Source organism: Canis lupus, chromosome 38 (assembly GCF_011100685.1).
Source record: "Canis lupus familiaris isolate Mischka breed German Shepherd chromosome 38, alternate assembly UU_Cfam_GSD_1.0, whole genome shotgun sequence".
Lineage (NCBI taxonomy): Eukaryota > Metazoa > Chordata > Mammalia > Carnivora > Canidae > Canis > Canis lupus.
Window position 1 is genome coordinate 6,145,761 of NC_049259.1, and position 25,621 is coordinate 6,171,381.

General features: G+C 36.9%; 1 long non-coding RNA gene across 2 annotated transcripts in view; it reads right to left on the reverse strand.

Moving 5' to 3' along the window:
* The window catches only part of LOC111094538, a 138,491-nt gene that overhangs the window by 25,652 nt on the left and 87,218 nt on the right, over window positions 1-25,621 (reverse strand). For both annotated transcript variants that reach the window (XR_005385632.1, XR_005385631.1), the window contains exon 6: window positions 2,109-2,229. This is a non-coding gene — a long non-coding RNA (uncharacterized LOC111094538). The remainder of the gene's footprint in view (window positions 1-2,108; window positions 2,230-25,621) is intronic.

Genomic DNA, 25,621 nt, shown 5'->3' on the forward strand with positions numbered 1-25,621 from the left:
AAGAGGAAGGATGCTAACAAGGCTATGTGAACCCCCAGGGAGCAATTATGTTCTAGTTTGGTTTCCATTTTGATTTTGATTTGTGTCTTTCTGTTGACATTTTTAAAAAATCTTTTTTAAAGGTGAGACATCCCCCTGTCTGAGGAGAGAATGGCATTGGCAACCTCACTACAGAAGGCAGCTGGCATTAGGAAATGCTGTGACAGCAGTGGTAGGAATGGTTGTGCTGGCACAGGTTGGCAATTGTGTTGGCAAAGCAGCAGCATCTATGTGCAGGAGGCTGTGGAGATACTGGCAGAGGCCTTGGCAAAGGCAGAGGTGGTGGTGGAGGGCAGTATAATGAAACTCTATGCAATAACAAGGTCTGTAGTGGACCACATAGTCCCACAACACTGGAATCATAGATTCTTACGTGTAACAGTTCACCCATTTTGAGAGCTCCCCAAGACTCTCTGAGCAGCCAAGAGAGCACACAAGAACAGCAAACAAGATGACAAAAGCCAAATTGAGTTTCAGAACATTAGCACTGGCACAGGATTTCCACAGCATATTGTGAAATTTCTTCAAAAGGAGAAGTCAATTAAGATGTTTAAATGAAAAGCAGCATTTAACATGAGCTTGACATGTCATGCTCTCGCTAAAGGGCAGACACTGGATTTGACTGTTTGAATCTATAAGGCAGGTTTGTGATGGGCCAATGCATATTCCTCCTCCCACTCGACTGACTGGAGGTAAAAATATTCAATAGGCTCCAGTTTTCTGAAAATAGCTTATTCTTTACAAATCCTTCAATAAATATTCAGGAGATGGAGTTCATTGACAATCCCCCCTAGATGTGGAGCTAATTAGCTGCTGATACCTAAGCTTAGCATTTAGCTCTCCAGTACCAAAAAGGATTCTTTTAAAGGTGTTTATTTTGAATGTAAAAGATAAACTGGAAAGAAGTATGGATTAAGACCTCAAAATTGTCCTCTCAAAGGGTTCCCTTCTTTTTTATCAAAATACAAAGGAGATAAATAGGAAAATCAAACTATTTGAGGGGTGATGGAAGGAGTCTTTGAGGAATCAAGTGTTTCTCGCTGTTTTTTTAATGCTGTCAGCATTTTAAGCTGCTAATTTTCCCCCCATAGATTTTAAATAAGCTCATCAAAAACCTAGGAGTCTGAAAACTTTAATAAGTTAAAGATTACTTTTCTGAAAGAAGGATTTCATCCCCTTCACTCAGCTTTATTTCCCTATTGTGTATTATTTCAACACAAAATATGGTCTCTTTGGGCACTAGACTATGGCTTAAGGTTTGCATTGCTGTTGCACTTAATCCCCAAATAAACTTTAGAAATTTTGGTAGAACATCCAGATTGTATTGCAGTGGGGGGGGGGGGGGGACAGCCATTCATGTAAGGCACAATTTGTTTCATAATCATCCTACATTTAAAATAAGATGATTGTGTTCATCAACTGTCACAGGGCCTGTTTCACTCCTCTCTGTCAGGGAACAACTGAGATCTAGAACAGTCAGGCTCCCTCTTATTTGTACACGTGACTTCCTTTTATTGCAGAATTAAATTTGGGATGCAATTAGTCTGTTTCCATCTTAGACTACTCATTTGAGCAGAGGTTTTACTAAAAGCCCTGCACTGAACACCACACAGATTAAAAATCCTCTGGAAGTTTAATTGAGGAGGTCTGTGCTTAAGGTAACAGAAGTACCAGGACCTCTCCAGCAGGCTCGAAGTCAGTAAGAGCGTCTATATGGCCAAAGCCTAGCCTGGGAATTTTCTTTATATAAGGAAACCCATTAGTTCCCACTCTTGTGATGCTATACATTCCATGATACACAATGAGTATTTTGTACAAGAACTTTGGTTAACAACTCTAATCAATGCAACTAGATAAAGGCTCAGGAAAAAACAAATCAGAGCTCTTTGGTCTACAGAAAATAACCAGTTAAATTATTTTCCTTCCCTCCACCAATCACTTAGTGTCATATAACAATAGCCTTGGCAAGCTCATCAGTCCCCATAGAAACAAACAGAAATTCACATACACACACACACACCCTCAAACACTCCTTTGTCATCCCAACTCGAAGTGTGTATTTGTCTTACCTCAAGGGAGTAAGGCTTTAATAGGGCAGTTGCTTCAATGTGCATTCAGCTGCAGAATAGCACTGGAAACCCACACATCTTCAGGAAGCAACCAGAATCTTCTCCCACCAGCGAGGACTTTCTAGAAGTCCATGAAAACAGATTTTTAAGAACTTTACTTTGGCCAAATATCTTTTGCTTCCTCTCTTTATATAATTGAGAACCAGGTATCTTACCAGCAAATTTATGTACTCCCATTAAATGTAAAAGAAAACGAAGTATATCTCCTACTATCATTAAAGTCCATCCTCTGTAATTCTTTTGTTTAATTTATAGGAGTTTTTGGTCCTGTGTGATTTACTGCAACACAGATCTATCAAAATAAATTTTAGAATTTTCACAGTGCACTTGGTAGGAGGTAAAGATTTTTATTCTCCTACCTCGAACTGGCATCAAGAATTAATGGTGCACAATTTGTTGGATGATTTACATTCTCACTAGTTTTTAGTGTTCGTTTAATAAAGGTGCTGCAGCTGTGTCTGTTCTCTTAAATACAACCCTGTCTTCCTGAATGCTGTAGGGGATGTCACACCTGGAGATAAAGTCACTCACACACACACACACACACACACACACACACACACCAGGGGCAAAAAAGGACAGAAGACAAAATGCAGAAGGAAAAGACCTAGGACTGAACAAAAGACAAAACACAGAACGGATGTTAGAATGATGACAACCTCAGGGAAATTCATGGCTTTTATTATGATCATAATTCACAGATTTTTAAATAATTTAAATTACTCTCTTCTCCCTGTTTGGCCTCATTCCATTGGAGCCCTACATTACCAGAGACTCCAAATCACACTTCCTTAGATTTGGATGTTGGTACAACTATATAAAAAAAAAAAAAAAAAAAGATGAATGATAAAACATAAAATTGTTATGTTTCTTTACATACATCCAAATGGTTGTTTACTTCTTTAAATTGGTCATCTGGGGGGAGATACTAGGTTTATTTCAACAATGCAATCCATACACAAAATTCTTGAAAATTGCCCTTTGGCACTACCTTCAAAATATACAGCATATTCTATTTAATATCCTCAGTGGGAGCAAATTTTCATCTTTTGAAGTTATCCTGTGAATAAATTTGAAGATCCTGTTGGATGATATTGGGAGTCTTCTTTAAGATTCACTTTAGATATATGTAAGAAATTACATATTTAGCTATTTTTGGAGCACATACGATGTGGAAGGCTGGATATACAAAAATTAATAATAGAAAGTCCTTGTGTCAGAACAGCAGGTTGTGTGCAGGGAGAGAAAGACATACAAGTTGATCATTTCAACATTATGCATGCAGTGCTGCGTGCTCCTGGAACACACAGGCTACTTAGCTCAGTGTGAAGTCCAGAGCCTCCAGGTGAAGGTTTCATAGGGATGGAGATACTGCAACAGACTAAAGAAATGAATAGAAATTAGATAAAAAAGGGACAGGAAGGACATTCTCAGTAGAAAACACTATATGATTAAAGGCAGCTTGATAGAGGGTGAAAACCACTTTAAGAGCACTACAGCATGAAATGCAAAGGTTGGTGAAGACAGGACAAACAGAAAAGACCAGAGAAATAAGCAGAGATGAGTCGTGATGAGTGTGTGCTTTTTAATATGCCCTCTCAGAAGGTGTTCTAAGGGTAAGCCAGGGAATGAGAAGGGCAGAACTGTATTTTGAAGAGCTTACTCTGAAATGACCATCTCCTGGCATCTGGGTTCTGGAAAGAATAACATTGAGAACAATGATAGGGAGAACAAATAGCAGTGAATAAATTAAAAAGTACTTGAGATGTGAAATTACCAAGACATAGTCACTTATTTGGTGGTGAAGAGGAAAGAGAAGAACTTTTAGGTTTATGTAGTAGCAACTAACTGAGAGCCAAGCACACCTGGTAGGTAATTGGCAGAATAAGAAGAGAGTTCAGGGAGGCAGACTGAAGCACTCCAAGCAAAAAGAAACTACTCCATCGCTACCATCAACACCATCACCACCATCCAGAAAGAGGTATAAGCCACCCAGGAAAAACAGAGCCACCATTTAGCAGAGTACCTACTTAGAAAGAAAGAACACTATTGTGTTCCTATTTAGTTTTAGCCATCATAGTGGAGAACTAAGAAATATCTGGTATTAAACAGCCATATTCTGAACTAGAGCAGAAGCTGAAACAGAATGAGGATAAAAGAGAATATGGACCAGCAGAAGCTGATACAGAATGAGGATAAAAGAGAATATGGACCAGAATAACGTGATCTCCCTGAGACATATTTGCCAAAAGTAACACCAATTCTCTAGTGAATAAATATTAAAAATGCCAGAAACATGTTAGACATCATTTTAGGTTTGCCTATTTCACGTGTGCATGTGTGTGGGTGTGTGCCATTCAGTGAAGTATGAAGTATATGATAACATTCTCAAGTCATGTTTTGTTGTCTTTACACAGTTACCAAGTAAGTGATTTTCATACTAGTATATTTAGATATATGAACGCAATGAAACAGAATTACATGATTCTGGGGGTAAAAAAAAAAAAAAAAAAAATAGGCAGACTAGATAAGTCTCCTCACTGTTAAGAGTATCTGCCTACATTGTAATACAGTCCAGAACACTGGGTCAGCAAGCATCACATCTACTCAAGAGGCCTACAGTTTGCAACAGTATTTCTGTCAAATGTCTGAAGAATAAGGATGAGTACAGAAACAGCAATTTAGCTGTTATAACATCTCAATTACAAGCAGTTATTCCTGTTCATTATTGGTTGTTGTTAGCTTTTATTGATTTTGGTTTAGCCATTATTTAATCATTAACAGGACTTTTGCACAAAAACTCATCCAAAGAACTTTATTTTAAAATCTTAGCTCCTAAGTATTGAAAAACCAAAATAGCTTCTCTCTAAATTTTTTTAAAACCTACATGTTTTGAAATTACTTCCTATTTTCTTACATGCTATGATAGATTATTATACCACTTCAGACATTACCTCAGTGTGGATTTTATCATTTGATTATAAGCAAAATGCTCTCAAGAAATTAAGGAGGGAAAAGTGCAATAGTGACACATTTTAGATTGAGAAATGTTTAATGTGAAGGTTTTTCTAGAAGTCCATGTCAATTTATCTATTATTCATTTAAGGAAATTGCATATAAAAAAAGAGAGAACCTGGCAAGAAGAAAATGCGCATGTGTGCACACACACTAGAAGCTTAGAACCAAATTTTCGGTTTAACAGAGAAAACAAAATATTATCAAGAAACAAGGAGGCTACGAGGGGCAAAAGCAGCATAATTCAGTACACTGCCCTGAAAAATTTCTTTACCAAAAGACTCTCTAAAACATCTGTCACAGGAAGGAGGAGGGCACATAACAAACTTTATACATCGGGTCAGAGGTGGAATAAGGAATGAAGAGAAAGGACACAGTAAATGTGTGGATAAATCTACATGACAAAATTGTCTGAGAAACACAATAGTAGCAATGCCTAATGAGTGGGGTTAAAAGTAAAACAAAATAGAAATAAAATGGACCAAAGCAGTATGTATATATGTATGTATGTCTATATTTATTTATTTACTTACTTACTTATTTATTATAATAATATTTATTTATAATAATAAATTATTATTTATTATTTATTTATTTATTATTCAGAGATCTGAATGAAAGTGTCATATAGGCCTTTCATTTGGAGATAAGCGTAAACATACAGATTTAAGTTTGACTTTAATAATTAAGAGCAGTGATTTCTAAGGTAAATATTTTGAGAACAGGAAAAGAGCAAATAAATACTACTGACTGGGGAGAAATGGAATGAGGAAAAATCATCAAAACATGGTAAAAAAATAAAAAGGAAAGAAAACATTGGAAAGTGAAGGACAAATAGAATAAACTGCTAAAATGGAAAAAGACTAGAAATGTAAACCAAGTAAGCTGATGTAGCTGAGTAAATACCAAATACACTTAAAATAAACATTACTAGATGCCAAAGATGCATGTATAATGATAATTGCTCAAATAATCAGAAAGCTACAATTCCAAATATATGCATACCTAATAACATAGCATGAGATATAGAAAGCAAAGTTGACAGAATCAGAACAAAAAAATAGATAAATTACCCTATATAATGGGAGATTTAAACACATGCCACTCAACAATGATAAATCAAAGATAGGAAAAACACATGACCAACTTAATTTATAAGCTTGATGAAATTTTAAACCATACGTGTATATATACATGTACATAAGACTATGTATGTATTTTGGAGTTGGAAGCCTTTGGGAAATAAATTTAGATGAAGTCATGAGGGTGGGGCCATTCCTAGAAGGGACCTCAGAGAACTTGCTTGTTCTCTCTCTGCCAGGTGAAAATAGAGTGAGAAAGCAGCCCTCTGCAAATAGGAGGGCAGCCCTCACCAGAAACCAACCATGCTAAACACCTTTATCTCAGACTTCCAGCCTCCAGAACTGTGACAAAATTTCTGTTAAGTCACCAGTCTATAATACTTTTTTATGGCAGCCCAACTTGACTAAGACAGATATTTAGAAAACAATGTAAAGCAGAATGACAAAATTCTACATATCAAAATGTTTGGGATGCAAATAAGGCAGTATTCAAGGAAATTAAAAATCTTAACTGTTTATATCCTATAAAAGGCCGATTTAATGAGCTAATCACTCAAATCAAGAATAAGGTTCATAGAATCTTTTAGAAAAAAAGTACAAATAAACAATATCAGAAATAAAAGGGGGACATTAGAAAGATTAGAAAGATGCTAAAAGATTACAGAAAAAATGATACTATAAATATTTGCCAAAAATTTGGAAATACAGGAAAAAAAAGGTATATTCCTAGAAACAATAACTTACTATCAGGAGACAAGAGGGGAAGAGAGATATCTGTGTATTTGTTTCCCCCACCACCATCACCCTCTCTCCTCCTTGCCAGGTACTGGTCACTGTGGCCACCCTTCTCTCCTATGACCACAGCTGCTGTCTGCTGGTCATCTCCTATAACTTTTACCAAGGGATTTTAGAATCCCACCTAGAGATACTAGCTAAAATATTACATTCAAATAGCTTATCTTGAAAGAAAAGTATGGAAATTATCAGGTAGAAAAACAAAAGCTGAGAATAGAAAGATAGATGTTCCAAAGTTCTACAGTGGGTTGAACCAAAAAATAGACCTTATGGACTGGGAAGCCGGGACTTTTTTTTAAGATTTTATTTATTCATTTGAGAGAGAGAAGGGGAAAGGGCAGAGGCAGAGGGAGAAGCAGACTCCCCACTGAGCAGAGAACTTTTTTTTTTTAAGATTTTATTTATTTATTCATGAGAGACACAGGGGGAGGGAGGGAGGGAGGGAGAGAGAAGGAGGCAGAGACACAGGCAGAGGGAGAAGCAGGCTCCCCATGGGGAGCCTGACACAGGACTCAATCCCAGAACCCCGGGATCATGATCTGAGCCAAAGGCAGATGCTCAATCACTGAGCCACCCAGGTGCCCCTCGTTTTATGTTTTTATCAAACTCTCTCCAAGTGTTTATAAAGAAAAATCTCAACTATTTGGCTTCCATCATCTTAAAAATGTCATCTGGCATGAACTAAGACAACATTTAGGAAGCACTTAAAACACTGCACAACAAACACTGCTGTTCTTCTCGATCCTCACTTCCCATCAAAGGGATTCACTTAATAGAGGCTAATTAGAAACCATGTAATTTATCAAGTCTTCTAAAGTCATTCAACACTGATGCTGAGTCCTCCATCACTAACAAAACAATGAAAATGATTATTAACATGTATTGTTTGTTACTATAGATCCACCATTTAGGGATTAAACAGATATCAGTTTGAATTTTGATAAGACAATACACATAGCCAACACTCAAATCATAAGGTAAAAGGAGGCTCTAAAACCCACCAAAGGAATGGAATGGTACCAGAGGGGATACATCAAGATTTATACATCAAAGCATTTGCTGTATCATTTTTTAATCAGAAAATTATAATTGAGAACCTCTGAAAATTGGTGAAAAATGTCCGTGGCTGGCACCTAAGAAGAAAAATAACCTGGACACTATGAAAAGGTATAAAAAGCATGAAATTTCTAAAAAGGAAAAAATGATGAATAGAGTCTCTTCAGAGGCTGAGTGAAGGGAGTATAAAGGAAAAAACATGAAAAGTTTCATACACTATAAAATGTGGAGAGCACTTTGTCAGTGCTATAGGGATGGAAGTAGGCAACACATGAGTATCAGGTCATCTTCCTGGACCTGGAGGATAACCTTTTATAAAATTTCCACTACAGTGTTTCTACATATATGAAATCAGGGAAAGATTTTTTTTTTTTTTAGGGAAAGAATATTTCTAATGCTATTACTTATTCAAATTCTCACATAAAAGTCAAGTTTCAAATTTAATAACTCAACTCCTTTCTTCCATGTCTAATTAAGATAAGATCTTGGAGGGTCCATGAGCTTTACTAGATGAAAATTCCAAAAGAGATTTACAAGTTCTTATGCTACAGTGATGCTAATTTAGGGCAAGAGGAAAAATGGAACAAAAAGAAAATGGAAGAATTCTAAAAAATCCATCCTAGGAAGCAGAAAGTTTACCAAACAGTAGCTAATAAAGTATAAAAGGGAGAATTCATTTTAACATTTTGGTGAAAGTCTGTCAAAGAGCAAAAAAACATGCCCTTGAAGAGTATATGGATAAGCTGCACCTTCACTTCCATTTTACACAGAGTACACAGAAGTGCAAAAGGGGTAAATGGCTAGTAAAACCACGTGACTCTTAATGTTAAGAGAACAAACTGAGGGTTGATGGAGGGAGGTGGGTGGAGGATGGGCTAGCTGGGTCATGGTATTAAAGAGGGCACTTGTGAAGTGATAAATTATTGAATTATTCTCCAAAAACCAATATTGCACTGTATGTTAGCTAACAAAATTTAAATTAAAAAAAGAAAAAAAACACATGGCAATTAATTGTCACAATTGGTCAAACTTTTCAAATGTCCCAATTTCAACCTACCAAGTTACTTGTAAAATGATACCAGGCAGTTAGAGGATAGACAGGTAATAGAGACATTAGATGAAAATAGGAGTCAACAAGGGATAACTCAAGATACAGAAAAGCAAGAATCACTCAAGAACAGAGAATTATAGAACAGCAAAGTTGAAAATAGTCTGTGTGCCACAGAGAAACTAGGAACAACCCCAGGGAGTAGGTTCTGCTAAGACTGGCCTAGAAGACTAAAAAGGCTTTTTTTTTTTTTTTTTTTTTACAGTTGGTAATAGGAGAAAGAGAAAGGAATTGCACTCCAGGTAGAGAGAACAATGAGAGAAGACACAGTAGTAGATAACCAGAATGTTCAGAACACAGAAAGGAGGACAGACGGATACAACAGAAAAGCATCACATGGAAAAGGCTGAAATCAAATGATGGCAGCCTTCCATGCCATACTGGGGTGGATGCATTGAATTAAAGCCATGGGAAACTTTAAGAACATTAACTTGGCAGCTGTACACAAGGCAGACTGGACTGGGAAGAGAAGGAAATATGGAGAGACTGATCTTCTAGTCATACAGGAATAGCAATGAAGTGAGAAAGGCCAAGTACCAGTTTTCAACTAAGCTTGGTTAGGAATTGAGTAAAATGGTAATGCATAAAGTAAATGCATTAGTAAAATGCATTTAAAAATTCAAAAAGAAGATTCAGTATTTCAATAATCCTTTTAGAAAAGAATGAAAGCACACCTGTTGTTGCAATACCCCAAGACTACCTACTAATTATAAAACCTTGGAAGCTAGAAGGAGAATTGCAGTCGTAAGCTGACTCTAATGCATGCTCTACGGTATAACGACATGACTCCAAATACACACTCGAACCTCACACCTAGGTTTGGTATTATATCTTTTACCCACACATACTGATTTTTCAGACAACCAGAGAATTTTACTCCATTATACTTCACTTAAAATTCATAGCTATACCCTTGAGAAATCAGTAAATCAGAAAGTATTAGGTACTAACCATGGTCTGATGCATCCTAGGTTGAACTGTTTCTAATATACAAAGACCCCACACAGGAAGAAAATATATATTGCAAACTGTAGCTTTCAGCGCACTGAATTGGTAACTATCAGAAAAAGACAATAAGAAGCAAAGATCTCTACATCCAACAAAGATGCAATCATTGGATACCTGTGACACTGGCATAGGACTTAGGACTCAACATATTAAACTACTCTTGAGGTAGATATGGGATGTCAAAGGTCCAGCTTTTTTTTAAGATTTTATTTACTTATTACTGAAAGACACAGAGAGAGAGAGGGAGAAGCAGGATCCCCGCAGGGAGCCCAATGCCGTACTCAATCCCTGGACCAGGAATCATGCCCTGAGCCAAAGGTGGACGCTCAACCGCTGAGCCATTCAGGCATCCCAAAGGTCCAACTTTTTAACTAAAAGGTTCATAAATGAGGTTTCTGACCAGGACAAACTTATACAATGTATATGGGAGTGTTCGTATTATCTAGGACCTTATATTATGCTACTCTGCTGACTTGTAGTCTTACTGGCTAGTAACAAAAAGGCCAAAAAAGTGCCAGAAATTATTTTAAGAACATAACACAGGAAAGAAATAAGTATACACACACAAGAATTAGACCCTTTAAAAAAAATGATTATGAAAAAGCAATGTCACTCAAGTAGCAATTTAAGACAAAAATACACAGAAAATTAAAAGTCAAAGTCAAAGCTATATCAGGTGGAGCAATAAAGAGTATGTCAATATCTATATCAGAAAGAGTCAAATCCAAGGCAAAGATAGCATATGTCATAAAGAGGGTTGTTTTATATTAATAAAAATGAAATCTTTAGAAATGATATATCCTGAGTGGCTATTTATCAGATACCACAATAGTAAAATACTTTAAAAAGCAAATGCTTTTAAAAAGCTGACAAAGAACAATAATAGAAGACATACCATCTTCAAGCAAAGACCAAGTGGTCAGAAAAAATCAGGATACAGAGAATTAGCAAACTACAACTAATAAGGATGATTTAACAGACACTAAGCTTTAAGATTTTGAACCTACAAATGCTGAATGCACTTCTTTTTAAGGGTCTATAAACATTTTCAAAATACTATTTATGAGTGTGATAAAAATACTAGCCTAAGAGATAAACCAATAAAATAAAGAGCCAAATAAGATCCCAGTAAATAACAAATTATCACAGGACATTTTGGTATGAAACTAGCATAGTAAATTAATAAATTCACAATTATTTAATCATGTGAAATGAAAAAGCAATCTTCATTTAAGACTATATATAACAAAAACAGTTGAGTAATGATTAAAAAAATAAAACACTAGTAATAAAAATTGGCAACTATTTACATCACAGTGGATAAGTGTCTTCTTCTATATAAGATTACCAAGAGGGAGCACCTGAGTGATACAGTCAGTTAAGATGACTCTTGGTTTTGGCTTGGGGCATGATCTCAGGGTTGTGGGATTGAGCCCCACATTGTGCTTCATGCTCTGTACAGAATCTGCTTGAGATTCTCTGCCTTTGCTCCCCACCACCACACACTCAGTCTCTCTCTAAATAAAATCTTGGGGAGGTGAGTAGGGGGATGGGGTAATTTGATGATGGGCATTAAGGAGGGCATATGAGCACTGGGTGTTATATGCAACTGATAAATTACTGAACATTACATCTGCAGCTGAGTATATACTATACGTCAGCTAATTGAATTTAAATTTAAAAAAAAAAATCTTAAAAAAAAGAACTACCAAGGAAGAATCTTTAAAAACAAGACTGACATGTTTGCCTACATAAGATTACAAAGCTTCACTTTCAAAAAAAAAAAAAATAATTATAAAATTGAAAGGTAAAACACAAACATAAAATAATGTTAATATACTTAGTATGTAAAGGACTATAATAAATCAATAAGCTGCCAACTATCCCAACATAAAATGGACAGTTCACAAAAAAAAAAAAAAATGGAAAGGTCAAACCTTACTAATATTTATAGAAAGTTCAGAAGATGGCCAAGTAGGAGGACCCTAACTTCATTCTGTCCCACATGGCTAACACTCATGTCAGTATAAATAGCCAAGAAAACTACTGGAAGACTGGCAGAAAAAATTCCGCAATTAAATGTAGAGAGAGCACAAGAAGAAGGTGAGAAGGGCAGAGACATGGTGAGGAGTTAAACAGGTCTATCTATCCACAGGAATGCTAGGAGGGGAAAGAAACAGACTCATACCAGTGAGTCCACACAGAAAAGATGAATTCCCAAAACACTTGGCTTTGAAAACTTTAAAAATTAACAGGTTTAGCTCTGGGAGAGCCAGGAGGGTGAGAGGAAACTGAGTCCAGACCCTTAACGAAAGTAACAGCTCATTAAGATACATCATTGACATGGCAGTCTGAAAAACGACCTGGGCCACAGAGGGAAGGAGTAGTTTACTCATCTCGGAATCCATCTGGAGAGATAAAAATCAATATAAGACTCCTCCAAGAACAAAAGAGCTCGCAAGTGCCATCTCTCTCCCCTATCTGACCACATAAACACAAGGTCACCTGTTCAGACCAGCACAGGGCTGACACTCACTATCTGACTTGCTTACACCAAGCCACATCCTCCTAGGCTTCCGTGCATCTGCCCTTTCTACCGGCACTTTCTTCAGTCCTAGCACTGAAGATTCCTCCCCCATAAGACCAAACAAACCTTTCCAACACTGTGTCTCTAAACAAATACACTTTGCAGGGCCTCAGTCCTGGTGGTGGCAGGCCCCCTGTTATGGAAGACCTGCCCACACTTTGTTAAAACTGCATGCCTGGGATGGCTCAGTGCCATGGCCTCTCGGACATGCAAACTTTGTGAGCAACACATGCCCCACCCCCTCCAATACACTCCTGGCCAGAGACCATTCAAAACCAGCACCCACAGGGGCTAGCACAACTCCAAAGTGACTCCTGCCCTGGTGAGAGGGGAAGATAAACACACACCATTCAGACTGCAGCCCCAGCAGGAGGCTGGAGGCAGATAGATGATCTAATTGCAGGCTCATCTCACCAACAAAGTTTTTCAGGGAACAACACGGAAAAAATGCCTTGCAGTTTAGTGCTGCTGAATCTTTGGCAAATACCTGTTCTGACTAAACCTAAGCCCAAGGTGGCCTTATACTGGTCCACTAATGCCACAGGGACAAAATACTGCCTGTAACTGGCAAAAAGAGTCACTGCTGATGACTGGATTGAGGAAAGAGTGGCCAAAACACAACAGCAGGGCTCAGAGAACATCCCTGAAGTGCCAAGTTCTGATGAACAGGAGATACAGCACTGTAAGGCACTATAGGACCTCTTCTGCATAAAGTTATTACTTTCACAAGGAGAGACATAACTGTTTTTCCTAACACAGAGAAATAAACATGAGGAGTTAAATAAAATGAGGAGACAGAGGAACATGTCCCAAATTAAAGAACAGGACAAAACCACAGCAAGAGATGTAGGCAAAATTGAAGTACGTAAAATGCTTGATACAGAATTTAAAGTAATGATCATAAAGATAGTCATCGGACTTGAGAAAAAAGTGGAGGACATCAGTGAGACCCTGAAGATAGAGATAAAAAGGATCCAATCAGAGATAAAGAACACAGTAAATGAAACAAAATACACTAGATAAAATAAATAGGCGAGAAAAAAACAGAGAAAGAAATTAGCAATCTGGAGACAGAGTAATTGAAAGTAATTAAGCTGAGAAGGGGAGAGGAAAAGAAATTATGAAAAGTGAGAATAGACCAGGGCAACTCAGTTACTCCATCAAACATAGTAACATTCACATTATAGGGAACCCAGAAGAAGAGAGAGAAAAAAGGGGAAATTTTATTTGAATAAGTAGCTGGAAACTTTTCTAATCCAGGTGAAGAAACAGCCAGATCCAGAAGGCACAGAGAGCCCCCAAACAAAATCAACCAAAGGAGGTCCACACCAAGACACATGGAAATTAAAATGGCAAAAAGTAGTTACAAAGGTGATTTTAAAATCAGCAAGGGAAAAGACAGTTATATACAAGAGGAAAACCATATGATGATCATTTGATTTTTCAGCAGAAATTCTTCAAGCCAGAGGGAGTGGAATGATACAGTCTAAGTGCTAAAAAGGAAAAATCTACAGACAAGAACACTCTCCAGGCAAGGTTACCATTAAGAATAGAAAGGAAGGGATCCCTGGGTGGCACAGCGGTTTGGCGCCTGCCTTTGGCCCAGGGCGTGGTCCTGGATATCCAGGATCGAATCCCACGTCAGGCTCCTGGTGCATGGAGCCTGCTTCTCCCTCTGCCTGTGTCTCTGCCTCTCTCTCTCTCTCACTGTGTGCCTATCATAAATAAATAAAAGTAAAAAAAAAAGATAAAAAAAAAAAAGAATAGAAAGGAAGATAGAGCTTCTCAAATAAAAGTTAAAGAACTTTATGACCACTAAAGTAGCCCTATAAGAAATGTTAAAGGGGACTTTGAATGGAAGGGAAAGACTATGAAATCAGATTAAGAAAAGTAGGAAAGGGACGCCTGGGTGGCTCAGCAGTTTAGTGCCTGCCTTCGGCAGAGGGTGTGATCCTGGAGTCCTGGGATTGAGTCCCATGTCGGGCTCCCTGCATGGAGCCTGCTTCTCCCTCTGCCTGTGTCTCTGACTCTCTCTCTCTCTCTCTCTCTCTCTCTCTCTCTGCCTTTCATGAATAAATAAATACAATCTTAAAAAAATTAAAAAAAAGAAAAGTAGGAAATACAAAAGCAGTAAAAATAAATATATTTGTAAAAACCAGACAAGAGACTCCCCCCAAAATAAAAAGATTTAGTATGACACCATATACCTAAAACACGGGGAGAGAGGAGTAAAGAATAGGCTTAAACGTAAGCAACCATCAACCTAATATAGACTGCTATATGCCGAAGATGTTATATACAAACCTAATAGTAACCACAAACCAAAACCAGTAACAGATATGCAAAAAATAGAAAGGAACCCAAGTATATCACTAATGAAAGCCAGCAAACCATAAAAGAGGAAGAGAAGATCAAAGAACTACAAAAACCTTGATAAAGAAAAAAACTTCAGGCATCACAATTCCAGACTTCAAGTTAGATTATGAAGCTTTAATAATAAAAACAGTATGCTACTGGCACAAGAGACATATAGATCAGTAGAACAGAAAGCCAGAAACAAACCCATAATTACATGATCAAGTAATCTCCGACCAAAGAAAAGACTATGTGATGGAAAAAAGATAATCTCTTCCACAAATGGTATTGGGAAAACTGGACAGCAACATGCAAAAGAATAAAAGTAGACTATAGTCTTTGTACAAAATATACAAAATAAACTTATGAATGAAAAAACCTAGATGTGAGACCTAAAACCATAAAATCCTAGAAGACAGCAAAGGCAGCGATTTCTCTGACCATGATCATAGCGATATCCTTCTGGATAGGACTCTTGAGACACAGAAAATAAAAGCAAAAATAAACTACTGGGACTACATAAAAATAAACAGCTTCTGCACAGCAAAGGAAACAATCAACAAAACTAAAAGGCAACCCACTAAATGGAAAATATTAGCAAATGACATATGTGGTAAAGGGTTAGTATCTAAAATATATAAAGAACTTCTACAACTCAATACCAAAACCCCCCCCCAAATAATCCAATTAAAAAATGTGCCAAAGTCATGAACAAAATATTTCTCCAAAGGCAACACTCATATGGCCAATGGACGTATGTAATGGTGCTCATCTCATCAACGGGAAAATGAAAACTAAAACCACAATGAGATATCATCTGACACTTGTCAGAATGACTAAAATAAAAAATTCAGGAGACAAGTAGTGGTGAGAATGTGGAGAAAAATGAACCCTTGGACACTCTTGGTGGGAATGCAAACTGGTGCAGCCTCTGTGGAAGACAGTATAAAGGTTCCTCAAAAAGAAAAATAGAACTACCCTAAAATCCAGTAATTGCACTAGTGGGTATTTATCCAAGGAATACAAAATCACTAATTTGAGGAGATACATGCACTCCTGTATTTACTACAGCATTATTTAAAATAGCCAAACTAAAAGCAGCCCAAGTGTCCATGGACAGATGAAGACATAAAGAAGTAGTATTCAGGGACACCTGGGTGGCTCATTTGTTTAAATGTCCAACTCTTGGTTTCAGCTCAGGTCATGATCTCAGGGTCATGAGATCAAGCCCCATATCAGCTCCAAATTAAGTGGGGAGTCTGCTTTGAGATTCTCTTCCTCTCTCTCTCTGCTCCTCCTCCACCCTTGCTCATATACACTGTAGACAAATCCTTAAAACATTTTTTAAAGTGGTATGTGTATACACACAATGGGATATTATTCAGCCATAAAATGGAATGAAATCTTGCCATTTGCAACAACAGAGAAAGATCTAGAGGGTATAATGCTCAGCGAAATAATCCAGTGAGAAAAAGACAAATACCAGAAGATTTCACCATATGTGATCTTTAAGGAACAAAGGAAGAAATCAAAAACAGTCTCTTAAATAGAAAACTGGTGGTCACAGAAGTGAGGTAGTTGGGGGGATGGGTGAAATAGGTGAAGGGAATTCAGAGCACACTGATGATCATGAGCACTGAATAATGTATAGAATTCTTGAATCACTATACTGTACACTTAAAACTAATATAACCATTATACCAGAAATAAAGTCAATATTTGTTAAAAGATAGGAAAAAAGTTTATTACAGAGAATGTTTAATAATATGGAAAATACTTATGAAGTGTTTAATACCAGGTGAAACCATACATATACTATAAAAACAATTTATAAAAAAATATATGCATAAACATTTCAAAAAACCAGATAGGTATACATAAATACATTAACAGCGAGTATATCTGGATAAAAAGGTTTTACAATTGCAGGGTATCTTCTTTTGTTTGGTAATATATTCAACAATGAAGATTAATCTGGTAGTTAATCTTCTCAAGAGAAAAGGATTTTATGAAAGTTATTTTAAAAATACCCTAATTGTTTAGTAAGGCTAAGAGAAAATAATCTTAAAATCTTCAAAAGCTAGTTCTATTGAGCCTTGTTCAGATAAAAATTATACTTTTAACCTTAAAAAGAAAACCCTTTATTAAATGACATTTAATGTGAAACAAATTTAAAAATGAGTGACATTTTACTAGTATAAGTGCTTTTTAGGTTCTATCTTAAAATATTATAACAATGAAAATAATGGTAAATTTACTGTTTTGATCACATATTACTTTCCCATTGCTGCTATAACAATTACTATAAACCTAGTGGCTGGTTTGTTATATTATAATTCTGAAGATCAGCAGTCCAAAATGGATCTTGGCTAAAATGAAGGTCTCAGCAGAACCACAAATCTTTCTGGAGGCTCCATATTCTTGCCTTTTCCAGCTTCTAGAGGCTGCCTGCATTCCATTGCTTGTGGCCTGTTTCCATTTTCAAAATCAGCAATAACTCTCTTCTTACTTTCTCACATCCCACTAAGACTGACTCTTCCACTTCCCTAGTTCACATTTAAGGAAACTTCTGATTATATGGGAACCATCTGGGTAATCCAGCAACATTTTCCTATTTTAAGGTCAACTGATTAGCATGCAAGCTTAATTCCATCTGCCACTTAAATTTCTTTTTGCCAGGTTAAGGTAACATTCTCAGGTTCCAGGATTTAGGAGGTAGATGTTGTTAGGGGACCATTATTCTATCTACCACAGATAACTACAAATATTTGCAGTTAATGGTTATTTGTTTCACTAATCCAACAAACATGTATGGAAGGAAACCTTGGTTAGGGATGGAACCTATTCTATGTACCAGGGATAACTAACAAAGCTAACAAAATAGAAATACTTCTTCATGGAGCTATTACAGACCTCATTCTCCATTTATTTCAAATGTCTGCTTCGTACACATGATACAGAGATAAATCCTGATTCTTAAACATTAGTTACAAACGACCTCAAAATTTAGTCACTCACTCAAAAAGTATTGAATACCACGAAATATGCTAGGCAGTGGAAATTGAAAAACAAACCGGAAAGACATGGTGTCTATTCATATGCAGTAATTTAAAATGTAAACAGTCATGAATGAGATGATGAAAGATTTGTTTTATTTCTACCAGAATTTCTATAAAATACTAATCAAGAAATGCATTACACTGGAAAAACACTAGCAAATGGCACAAGGTAGTTTTAAGGAACATATTTTTTGAGGATGTATGCTGAATTTAAATAAAAACTTATTTATATATAAATACATATGTGTACATGTACATGCAAATATCTACACATGTGTATGCACATATTGCTTAATAAAAGCCAAATTGAACCTGGGAAAGGGCTCTGGTAAAACTTTGCTATCACACAAATACACTTTGAAATCCAGTATTTCGGTTAGTTTGTGGATAGGCTTATTCTAATCTTAAAAGATTTTTTTTACATAATGTTGTTACTAGTTTTCATGCTTCTCTCCTTCATTTTTTCTAAATGTGTGATCTTCACTATAGTTGGCTTCAGATAGCCTTCTTCTGGGATGGGAACGGCGAGTTCTACAAGAGTGAGACTATGTATTGAACTTTTATAAATAGGATTTTGAAGCAAATCTTGAAAAAGATTTGTTAGATTCCTTTAGCTCCCTCATCAGAATATCATTAACAAGGCAGGAGGAATTTAGATCATAGAGTTCTATCTGTGCAGAATATATCCCTACTTACTATTAAGAATGACTCAATAGATTGGTGTTGAGAAGGAAGGTGACCAATTCATCCCAATCCACCTGAGGCTTTCCAGGTTTTAATACTGAAAATCCTGTGTCCAGGGAAACCCCTCAGTCCTGAGCAAAATCAGGATAGTCAGTCACTCTAAGTCTCTCCCTGAGAGTTATGAGGCAGAGAGCAAAGAAACAGAAGGGAGGAAGGTAAAGTAAGTAGTCACAGCTCCCAATAATCAAAGGAGGATAACAAGGCCGGCAGAGCTGTCACTTCCTAATCTTGAGTAAGACACATCATAGCAAATGTGCCATGGGGGAGGGAGAGGTGCTGTGTACTCATGCAGCTAGAATCACCAAGGAACTTCTATGTACGGGATTCTGAATTGAAGAGTAGCCAAGCAAAAGGGCCCCGTGCACAGTCTGGGTTGGATAGAAAAAGGAAGGCCAGTGGCTTCAGGACATATCAGACATTCAGAGACCTGCACCTAACAGAAACTAATCTGAAAGAGACCATATAATAGCAACATCAGTCTCAGACTTTGGTTACAAGTGCCTGCAAGGAAAAGAACCCAAGTTGGTAAGAGGTTTTGCCCTGGATACCAGAGGAGAGGAAAGACTTTCTAGCCAGGGGCTCCAATGCTTCTGGCTCATCGTGTTATTGCACAGCCATGTCCCTTCCCTCATATCTCTGCTGAAACAGAATAAGCATTCTTATCCAAGGAAGACTGGGAATTACCCAAAAGGAATTCTTACCGGACTACACTAACATTTAAATCAGATTGTTTATAGATAAAAGAAAGAACTACGCTTTTTTGTGTATCTGAGTTATAGCATGAGCTTCATGTGTGGTTCTGCTAAACTTATACAGCTATATGAGGCTAAACAGCTGATACTGTAAGACTCCCCCGTCCAAAGATGCCAGCCACCCAATGTGAACAACTATGTATGGTTTCACTCTATTTCCTAGCAATAGCAAAGTTCTCTGGTATTTTTAATCAGTCATCAAACACTGAAGTGCCTTATGGGTAGTTACCTAACGCTGTACTTCATTCCTGCTTTATATATCAGAGAAAAAAGTTAACAGCTCTTGTCCTTGATTAGGTTTGTTTTGTTTTACTAAAATAGGGTTCATATCCAATTTCCTACTCCCCCTGGATTCATGTAAGCAAGGCTTTTTTTTTTTTCCCCTCACAGCTCTGTAACTAAAAGAAAAAACATCTTGCTGATTTACATTACCCACTCAGAGGCTTCAGCATTCCAGCTGCCCAAGAGACCTTTAATAGCTCAGACCCACCCCCTCCTTTGAAACAACCATGAATCCCTTTAAATCTAGAGGATTATGTTTTTGAAAGAATGAAATAGAAAAAAAAAATCCTTTAAAAAAAATCCTCCTAAGACATCATAAATCCAACAGCCAGTACTTTTGCTTGACTTACTAGAGTCAAGCTAGTTTATACTACTCAAGATATGTTTACTTATTTTTATAAAACATATTCTCCTAAAAACACAGGCGTTTAGTTTCTTCTGATAAAATTGCAAACTAATTTTTTAAAAACCTTTCAAAAATACACTGACTTCAGAGCCAGAACCATTCCCCTAATACCACCATGCTTTTGCACCCTGTCATCCCTCCTGCCCAGCTTGAATAAATTGACAATTTAGGCAGTCAGATCACTTTTGTCACAAGAAAGAAAAATGATTACTTTCATAAGAGAAAGGAAAAAAATAAAAAGAAATCCATAACCAGTCATTCCATCAGGAGAAATCAAACTTTTCCTCACACTCACTAAAAAGTCAATGCTGACACAATCAGGAGGCTGAGAAAAAAATCAAGGAGCAATGGAGAAGGAGGGATACCTGCCAAGCATACCGACAAAAGTAAAGAACTTGAAGGTCTGACATTGAAAATGGATTGTCACCATGAGAGGAAACTTGCTGATCACAGTATCAAGGCCAGAATAAGACTGTTAAACATGTTTGCATGTTGGGATTTGGGGGAATGAAATATGGCTAATGACTTTAGTGGCTGATCAGAATTACAAAAGCTATGGCTAAACTGTTTCCATAAGGTTATGAAAAAGAGTCATCTCTTTAAGGTCTTTGCTTTCTTATTGAACAGGCCGTTTGTATTATAACCAACAGGAAATTGGAATGTAAGCTGAAGTTATTCAATGAGTCATTTCCACAGTGAGCAGGAAAAAATATTCTTAAAAAATGAAGAATTTGTAGGTACATATGAAGTATACTAAGATGCATTGGAAAAAATGGCTACTTCGTTTGTAATACATATAGATGGGAAATATAACAAATTCACTTTAAAAAATCAGTTTCTCTTAAGACAAAATATTTTTTTAAAATACTGTGCTAAGCCCTTTTGTAAAAATGAACATCCTACATTGAAGAAAGTAGCATATATTTCACCTCTGTAAATTATTACCATCAAATATAGGCTGTCTTGCTGTAGGATATATAATTACCCAAGCAGGTAGATGAAGAAAGTGGCCAAATCTCATCTGCTTCGAGATAGGGTAATACTTAAAGCCTTCCAGAAATACTATTTTCTGTTCTACTCTTAATAGCCTCCAAAAAGCTTAGGAAGTAGTTGTTTTCCCTAGTTCTGTATATATATATATATATATATATATATATATATATATATATATATATATATATATATAATGTTATTTAGGGACTCTGAAACACCAAATAGAAAGTATGTGGATTGGCAAGGATAAGGCTATCCATACTCTGAAACACTGAATTTTATATATATTTATTTTATATATATATTTTTTACATATACACACACACACACACACATCTGCTATACTTCCAATTTTTCACTTAGAGAAGTTTATATATATTCGGGGTTTAAACTTTCAAGTAAATTTTCTAAGGCTCTTTGATCCTATGTCCTTCATTTATTCCTTCATTTGTTTATTTTAGGTAAGTAGCCTCTTAGGGATTGACTTAGAAAAGCAGTGTTGGACATCTCTTTGCAGCTTGAATTAACACACAGAGATCTGGGTTTTGCTACTTAAACCTGGAATCTCCTACCTACAGTCTCATGGGTCTAGTCTGAGGCACCGCAGCTGGGATGGGATTGACTGTGGCTGACCTGCAGCTGTAGAAGAGAAGGAGCAGGGATTTAACACAGTACTGTAGGTAATGGCAAATGGCAAACACCAAGTGCCAAGGGCAGAGAGCCAAAAACAGGTCCTGAAACAAAGGCCCTTGAACACAGATTAGCCACAAGGAGCCAGTTGGTAACGGTGGGGTTTGGGTCCATGAACCAGAAGCAGAGCCAGGGAAGGTTTCCTATGGCATCAGTTCAAACAGGGAAGATCCTGGAAAAGAAAAGCTGGCCTTGCCCTCCAGCAGGATGAGCTGCTAAGGGAGCTAGGCTGTTCACATTAAGTATAAGCTGGGCTTCCTTTTGGTGGCAAGCTATCACCGGTTCCAATCAGCTCAGCTTGCTTAAAGGTAAGGCCTCTTCAGCCCTTTTCTCTCCATGACAGAGTAGAGTTTATTACCTTCCTGAATTCACAGCACCCTGTCACCATGGATCCAAAACACCACCTTTGATTCCCATTTCCCACTCTCTTGCTCCGTACGAAGCATTCCAATATGTTCAGACCTGTACTTTTGTGTTCCAGAAATTTCATTATTTTCATGATATGTAAATAGATTTTAATTTACACAAATGCAGTTTTGCTTTGTATTTCCTTCTGTTTTTACCTTTCAGTAGAAATGCATTTTAACTCTATCCATATAGCTACCTGTTCATTTACTCTGTGGTACAGAGCTTCTACAGGAGTCTCCATATAGTCTATAGACCATATTTTGGCCACCTGCTCCCCCTATAAGTGACTGCCTCCAGTTCTCACCAGTCTCAGGCATGTCCCACATGGATTTTTGAAAGAATGTCTGGAATATTTACCCAGAAGCAAAAAGACTAGGTTGTAGGCTACTTAGTGAGACAGAATATTTAATATGACAAGGTAAGACCTGGTTGCCACCTCAATCTGTACTCCCGCCGATACTGTGTGACTGTTTCATTATGTCTGCATCCCTGAAAAACTTGGCATGGTCTACCTTTCTAATGGTTGGCAGTGAAAAGGACTGCCAACTATGGCCTGTGGGCAACCCACTTGTTTTTGTAAAGTTTTATTGGAGTATAGCCATTCCTGTTCATTTATGTATTCTCTGTAGTTGCTTTCATGCTTAAATGACAGAGCTAAGTAACTTCAACAAGCTACAAAGATCTGCCAAACCTAAATTATTACCTGATCCTTTAAGAAAAAGTTTGATGAGCCTAAGAAGTGATATTTCATTATTGCCCAAATATTCATTTCTCTGGTTACTTGAAATTAAGCATTCTTACATGTCCACTAGCCCTTTGGTTTTCTTCTTCTGTCACTTACCTATTTGTACCCTTTTAGATTTTCTTCTCTTATGGACATGCAAGAGTTAGTTATGTTCCAGGTAGTAACTCCTTATTAATATCAGGCTTTGCAAATACTTTCTTATTTCTATCACTTGCCTATTAATTGTGTACATGGTAACTTTCAAAGAGAAAAAAAAAATTTTTTTAGATTTTATTTATTTATTCATGAAAGACAGAGAGAGAGAGAGAGAGAGGCAGAGACACAGGCAGAGGGAGAAGCAGGCTCCATGCAGGGAGCCCAACGTGAGACTCGATCCCGGGTCTCCAGGATCAGGTCCTAGGCTGAAGGCAGCGCTAAACCACTGAGCCACCCAGGCTGCCCTCAAAGAGAAAATCTTAATTCGGGTATCAAATTAATTACCGTGTTCCTTATGGTTGGTGACTTTGAGGTTTAAGAAGTCCTTCATTGCATGGTATTAATCTTTATCAAGTGTTTTGTTTTGACCGAGATAATATTTCTCCTTTGGTCTATTAATGCAGTGGATCGCATCAATCAATTTCCTGGATTTATGAACTCCTATAACTCTCTATTATCTGAATTAATATGGTTTGTATTTGTCTTCTATTACACATATATATGCTCCCACCCTGTTCATATGCAGAGAAAAACATGCATTCTATATTGTAGGGATCCAGTAATACTTGTTAAAATCACAAAATTAGATAAAAGATTGCCATGGCCAGAATCAAAGGGAATGCAGTGTATTCTCTTAGACCAACTCTATAAATCCATTTTTAGTATGTGGAATACCAACTCTGTACAAAACTCAGATGCACAGAGAAAGATAGCTAAACACCACTTAGTGGTGTTAGAGAATACTGAGCTCTAGTAAGCCAAAACTTTAAATTTGAATAACCAAATAAAATTTTCCTTTTGATGTATTCTTAGCATTTCAAAATCCCTACTTTTATTATGTTTCCCTCACTAATTTTATCATTCTATTTAACCAACAGGAAAAATTATTCCATTTAAATGCTTTTGTCCAAAAGAACCCTTGACCAGTCATATTCCTACATCCAGATTTCCAAATATTTTTACCTTAATTTTTATATCACTCAGTTGCTTTGTCCTTTTGAAGAATGTGAGAGATTTTCATTACCTTTCTTGTGTCTTTATACCCTATTATAATAACTGAAAAAGTTAATACCCTATTATAATAACTGAATAAAAAATATGAACAACTTTCCCTCATTTTTAGTCTAGTAAACCAGGCTGAATGCCTACTGAGTGATGGCAATGGAGATAGATAGAAATACCAAGAAAATCCAGTTTACTAGCTCCACACCAGTGTCTGCACTCCTTAGGTTTAAATGTATTCCATCAAAATCCTGTAATAATTTGCCAGTGTTACAGACTTCCTTTTACTTCAGTGCCAGAGTTTTATGAAAGTTTCAAATTGACAACATTCCAACAAAATGAAAGAACCCAATGTTTTAATAAGAAACTTTGGGGATCCCTGGGTGGCACAGCAGTTTAGCGCCTGCCTTTGGCCCAGGGCGCAATCCTGGAGACCCGGGATCGAATCCCACGTCGGGCTCCCGGTGCATGGAGCCTGCTTCTCCCTCAGCCTGTGTCTCTGCCGCTCTCTCTCTCTCTCTCTCTCTCTCTCTCTGTGACTATCATAAATAAATAAAAAAAATTTAAAAAAAAATTAAAAAAAAGAAACTTTGATACAAGTTTCAAGATTGAGAGACTAAGCCATGGTATTAAGAATTGTAGAAAACCTTAACTAAGAAACTTCAAATATTCACTTTCTAGAGCAATATTTATTTAGTCAGAAGTCATCTATTTTTAATTAGCTATGTGTGTTTTAAACTTTGGTGTCTAAGAGGAAAGAGGTAATGAGATGGAATATGCCATTATTCATTCTCTAGTAGAGATCATATCTAAGAAATAAGCACTTGGGGTTCACTGGAGCCCATAGGAGCCCCTAAGATTCTGCTTCTCTTTATTTCTTATCTAGAAATTGACCCAGTAGCTTGTGCTGCTTCAAATCAGACTCATGGAATTTCTGGTTTCCACTAAGTCTCCTATTGTTAGGTAAAATACCCCTGGAGTTCTCCTATGTGTCATGCTGGGTGTGGCAAGAATGCAAAGCCCTGATCCATCTTTTTCAGTCCCATTTTCAGAGTTGTATCCACTATGAATAACCTTAACAAATGAAATTACCTCCCACCCCTGGCCAAAGCAGGTTTTGCTTACTGCTTGCTTTATAGAGGCAGTGGATTCCCCAACCTCAGTGCTCCTC